Here is a 6000-nt window from a genome sequence, read left to right as displayed (position 1 = left end):
GGAAATGGCAAATCACTCCAGAACCTGCCAAGAAAATCCCAAATGGGGTCACAAAGAGTGGGGCACCACTGGAACTATTAAGTAATGCCTGTCATACCTAACTCATTGGCTTTTTGTGAGGATCAAATGAGGTCATGTAAGTAATGAACTTTGCAAACTTTAAAGTGCTATGTAAATGTTTGATTTTTAAAAATCGTTATGGTTTTTATTCATTAAGTCAACAGGCATTTGTTAAAAGTTCCACTGTATTCCAGGTACTCTGCTAAGTCTTCGGGTTATAAAAACAAAACAGTCCCTGCTCTCAGGCTATTGGGGGATGAGGGGTGGGGAACAACATACATCCAGCAAAGTCAGTACAAAATAAAGACAAAGTAGAAATGATGTGATTTTGGGGGGAGGGCACTAGTACCTGGGGGGGTCACAATAGGCTTCCTAAAGGGGGGAACCTGAGGCAGAACTGAGGGAGAAGAGATTGTATTCCACACAGTGCATCCAAGTTAGCGAAGGGGCTTTGAGTCCATGTTAGATGAGGATCAATGGAAAGAAGTGAACGCATTTGGCAAGGAGCAATTATTGCTGTCTCCAAGAATTTGAAAAGCTATTATGTACACAGAGGATTAATTGGTTCTGTTGGGCCCCACAGGACCCCACTAAGAGTAGTAGGAGGAAGTGGGACTTGATGTTTAGAATGAGAGCTGTCTCAAAGCCTAATGAGCCACCTCCAGAGGTGCTGGGTTCCCCTTCACTGGACGACTTCAAGCAGAGGCTGGACTTGTCTGGTATGCTAGTGTGAGGATCTCTTTCATGTATGCATTAGACTAGCTAGCTGCGGGGGACCCTTCCAGCTCTCAAATTCTCTGTATGAGGAAACGGGAAAAAGGCAAGACCTGAAGAAGGGAAGTCATTTATCCAAGATTACACAGTCAAAAACCTGACATTAGAACTGAGTGAGGTCTCCCAACTCTTTGTATGATTCATTTTTTTCTAGCATACTTTATATCCTTGCCGGAATTCAAAGGGCAAATCTTGTTAGATCAAATATTATTATCATAATCATGCTTTAACAAAAGATTTCCAAATATTCACAGACCACTCATTTATTTCTAAAAGTACTTGACATAAAATTCTGGTAGAATAACAACAAAAAAGGGTACCATTCCTTAGAGTTCATTGTAAAGAGGTTGGGCTTATAAAGAGGGAAAACAGTAAGTGAAACCTTGAAGCAGTTGGAGTACCTTGTGATAGAGAAGGATCAATATTTTCTTTTTCCTTTTTTACTTATAACATTTTAATTGAATTAGAACCTTTGTACAATACCCTTCCAACTTCTATATGTTTCTATTAATCCTCCCCTCCCCATATCTCCTTGCAATATTTTCTTAAGGAATACTTTTTAAAAATTAGGTTTCAAATAAATACTCATATACTAGAGAAAAGTTTAAAAAATACTTTTTTTTAAAAAGAAAGAGAAAAATCCTTTAGTTCTCCCTTATGTTTAAGTAAAAGTACCAATGGCTCTATCCTCTTATGAATCAATAACCAATCAATTTTCCTACTATATGCTAGGAAATTTGGGATACAAAGACAAAATGCAAATAGTACTTACTCTCTAAAGGAGTTTGTGTTGTGTGTATATAAGAGATATGTGTGTGTAAAGGTGAACATATATAGGTATAGATAGAATAAACAGAAAGTAAACCTTAGGGAATAAGGTATGGTGTGTGTACAGCAAAGACTTTATGGATAAAGTAGTGCTGGAGCTGCCTTGTGAAGTAAACCAGATTATTCTAAGAAGTGGAGATCAAGAGGGAGAACATTCTAAGTTCAAGGGACAGTCATTCAGTTAATAAACATTTATTAAAAAATACACTATGTGTCAGGCATTATGCTAAGCACTGAGGATACAAAGAAAGGCTAATGTCAGTCCTAGCTTTAAAGGAGTTCACGGTCCAATGGGGAATGGCTATTTACAGACAAGCTATATCCTGGATAAATTAGAAATAATCAGTAGGAGGAAGGCACTACAATTAAGGGTGATCAGAAAAGGCTACTTGTAGAGGTGGGATTTTAGCCAGAATAAAGGGCAGAGAGATGAAGATGGAGTATCAAATGTGAGGAATACCAAGCAGACAAGTGGATGTAGATCTTAGAGTGTATGGAGGAGGGGGCAAGTCATGATGACCTTTGACTGTCAAAGAGGAGATTTTATATTTAATCTTGGAGGCAAAAGGGAGCCACTGGAGTTTAATGAATAAGGGGATTGACATGGTTAGGCCTCCACCTTAGGAAAATCCCTTTGGTAGTTATGTGAAAGATAGGTTGAAATAAGGAAAGACTGGAGGCACATACAGTATTACCTATTGGTTCTCACTTTTTCTTGCTATATAATGGGTCTACTTCCTTTTCTGGTCATTCATCTCTATGACAAGATCCTTGATGCTGCTTTTCCTGTGCAGTTCTTCAATGACAATAGCTTGCATCCTACTCACATCCACCAGTAACCTTTTGGATATAGTTTGAATTCTTCGGAGATTAAAATCATCTTCTTTGATTAGAAGTCATACAGTATTATTTAGAGGATATTCTGGTTCAGAAAGATGCAGACCAATTTTAATATTAGCCTAAGCAAAACACAGGGAGGTAGGTGTTTCCTCAAAATAAATCAATGTAATCAAATACATGTGATGTATTTGGGGGGGGGGGCGGCAACCCACATGACTACTCCCATCCATTTGAGAGTGACAAAGACATCTACACAAAAAATTAAATTAAAGGTGTCCAAAGAAGATTCTGTAGCTTTACAGGCAGAGGATTAAGGCTGAATGAGTAATGAATAAAGTGGTTTCCTAGAATTAATGAATTTAAAAATATCCTGGTGAAGCAGATCACTGTTTTCTATCAGGCCCTCCTGCCCACTACCAGCTGGGGCTTAGGTTCACAAACTCAGTATCCACCTGAAGAAGTAAGCAGATCTGGGAGGAAAGGCGTAGATTCCAGATCTTGAGATTCTGAGATCCTCCTCGACTTTCTTGTTGGAGAAAAAGAAAAGTGAAGGAACACGCCCAATCAAGGTCATTTAGCAAATCACAGTGGGATGCTGGGAGGAGAACCTGTACAATCCTGACTGATTCTCAGTCCTTTTTGGGTGGTATTCACACTTAGCAGTCACCTCTATTGTTGCCAAGATCACAGGCAGCAGAAAGATTGCCCTGGCACATGCAGCCAGGGCACAAGAGTGTAACTGAAACCAAGAAACACTAAGGATAGACTGATTCACTGTGAGTGATCTCCTAAGTGCCTCCTCTTCACTTTGCTTTACCAACTCTTAGAAGTTTGCTATCTCTACTTCTTCCCTTTCCATTACAGTAATACCGCAAGGCTATTCATTTCTCAGGACCAGAGCTCTCTTTCCCTTCCACCAGCCAGAGACCCGTCCACTGAAACAGCCAAGATGGGGCAAACTAGGTGATTTAGGGATAGTCCCATCTCATTTGACCACATAGCCTATATAGAGCACACATATTATGCAAAGACTTTTTACTAGGGAGGAATAGTGTATTCCAAGGATTTGGAAAAGAGCAGAGGATCAACTTTTGCTTAATACTGCAACCTCAGACTAATCCCTAAATTTCTGTTGTTGTCGTTTAGTCATTTTAGTCACTTCCAACTCTTCATGACCCCATTTGGGATTTTCTTGGAAGAGATACTGGAGTGGTTTGCCATTTCCTTCTCCAGCTCATTTTACACATGAGGAAACTGAGGCAAACAAGGTTAAATGACTTGCCCAGGGTCACCCAGTTAGTGTCTAAGGCAGGATTTGAACTCGGGAAGTTGATTCTTCCTGACTCTGGGTTCAGCACTCTGAGCCACCTAGCTGCCCTTTAATTCCTCTGTGCCTTTATTAATCTGTACAGTGGAAATTGAATGTTAAAGTTGAAATGTCCCTTAGTTCAATAATATCTTCCTATCTTAAAAGTTTCTCATGAGGAATGACTGAACTGTTTGTGAAAGTGCGCTGAAAAATTAAACATGTTATTTGAATGTAAGGTATTATTTTGGTGACATAGCCTAGCATTTTGTAGAAGGATGAGTAATACTAAGGAAAGATAAAATTTGGTTCTTGCCCTTGTTGTTCAGTTGTGTTGAACTCTTCTGGATCCCATATTGGAATTTCTTGGCAAAGATACTGGAGTGATTTGCCATTTCCTTCTCTAGCCCATTTTACAGATGAAGAAACTAAGGCAAACAGGGTTAAGTGACTTGCACAAGATCGTCCAGCTTGAACTCAGGTCTTCCTGACTCCAGGCCCAGCACTCTACCCAGAGCCAACCAGCTGCCCCCTGAGCTTAAAAATAGGTTTTTGAGTTCAGGGTTGTGTGGACGGCTGTGGTCTAAAAGAATTGGGAGTGAGCAAATCTAGATTATTCTGGAATTAACTAGTTATGCCAAGTTGGGTAAACTGCTTCATCTCTCAGTTGATCCTTTCCTTTTCTCAAAAATGAGGAGGAGGGACTAGTTTAGGATGACAATAATTCCCATAACTTGCTTTAAAAAAAACCAATTGGCATGTATTTACAACTCTGAGAAAATTCCCTCTACCAATTGCAGAGACCTGCTCTGCAATTGGTAATCTTAAAGAGTTGCCTGGGACTCTAAGAGGACACGTGTCAGAGGAAAGACTTGAATCTTTCTAATTCCTAAGTCATGTCTTTCCATCTCACCAGGTTGTTTTGAAACTTATATTTATATATTAAATCTATATGATGCTTAAAATTTTATAAAGGATTATATACATAACGTGTAAGCACCTAGTTATTTTCCTATTGTCTTTCCTCTAGAATATGAGCTCCTCAAAGGTTGGGGTCCTGTTTTTGGTTTTCTTTGTTACCCCAGTTTAATCCATATTCCTGGAATATAGTAAGCGATTAATAAATTGTTGTTGAGTGACTGGATGTTCTCATTTTCTCTTCCCAACAATCCTGGGAAATCCATAATGTAGCTATTCATGTCTCCACTTCACAGATGGAGAAAGTGATACTCAGGGATTTGACCAAGTCACAGACCCAGAGCTCATCACTGTCCAACTCGTCTGGGGTCTCTGAGACCAAGGGTCCAACATTCCCGCCTCCCGCATTCTGAGATTGTGCCCTGCTAAAGGCCCAGAAAAAGCACGGGGCTGGGGGTTCATTAGCCTCTAGCTCCCCGGTGCCTACCCAAAGGGAGTATCTCAGGACTCCTGCCCACCCGCTGGCCAAAGCCCACGGTACCTCCGCCCCGCTCCTCCTCCACCAAACGGGAGCCCAGGTTAGGAGCCCAGGCGGACACATTCCCTTAGGGATGTTTGGGGTTTACCTGCCTCCTCCCTCGCCTGCTCGTCTCCTCCCGCACCCTGCCGGGCTCGGGGCCCAGCCCGCCCCAGGTGATGCAAGGTGCCCCCCGCCCCGCCCCGCCTCGCCCCTCCCCCGCCGGGCCCGCCCCACTCGGCGCTCGGCGGCCAGACCGCGTCCTGTCCCGGGGCGCCTTGGGGAGCCCTGGGAGCTGCCGGAGAGCGGCCCGAAGGGGGACCGAGGAGCCGTTGCGAGGAGCGCAGGTGAGCGGCTCGGGGTGCTGGGCAAAGGAGAGCGGGGTGCGGGGGGCGAAGAAAAGCGCTCCGCCCCCAAGACCCTCGCTCAGACTCGGACTCTGTATCCTCCTGCCCGGGCTACCGTCGGCTCCGACCACGGCCCCACACTGCCCCCGGGCCTTCCAGCCCCTTCTGGGGCAGAGCCGACTGGAAAGGGGTGGGGGGGCGGGGTGCTGGGGTTCCCTTTGGACGCGAGGCCGCTGGAGGGCCGGCTGAGGCTGGGGTCCACAGCTGCGGTCTCGGGGCACAGCAGGAGAGAGCGCAGGCAGCTCTCGCTAGCCCTGGCAGGCGGTGAATGGGTGAATGGGCTCGGTATGCCCCGGTGGAGCAGAATCGAACTTTGGGAAGGGGATGGGCACCCTGGGGGGGGAAGAGGG

General features: G+C 44.0%; 1 protein-coding gene across 17 annotated transcripts in view; it reads left to right on the top strand.

The window, feature by feature from the left end:
* Positions 1 to 5453: 5453 nt before the first annotated feature.
* LYPD6B (LY6/PLAUR domain containing 6B) overlaps positions 5454 to 6000 on the top strand; it is a 220507-nt gene continuing 219960 nt past the window's right edge. For 16 of the 17 annotated variants that reach the window (XM_072613139.1, XM_072613150.1, XM_072613128.1 and 13 more), the window contains exon 1: positions 5462 to 5590. The gene's annotated coding sequence lies outside the window, so the exon portion shown is untranslated. Of the gene's footprint in view, positions 5591 to 6000 lie in introns of all 17 variants that reach the window. The other variant, XM_072613149.1, reaches the window with a different exon arrangement.

Source organism: Notamacropus eugenii, chromosome 5 (assembly GCF_028372415.1).
Source record: "Notamacropus eugenii isolate mMacEug1 chromosome 5, mMacEug1.pri_v2, whole genome shotgun sequence".
Classification (NCBI taxonomy): domain Eukaryota; kingdom Metazoa; phylum Chordata; class Mammalia; order Diprotodontia; family Macropodidae; genus Notamacropus; species Notamacropus eugenii.
The sequence above is the reverse complement of the archived record's forward strand: the minus strand, read 5'-3'. Positions and strand labels throughout refer to the sequence as shown.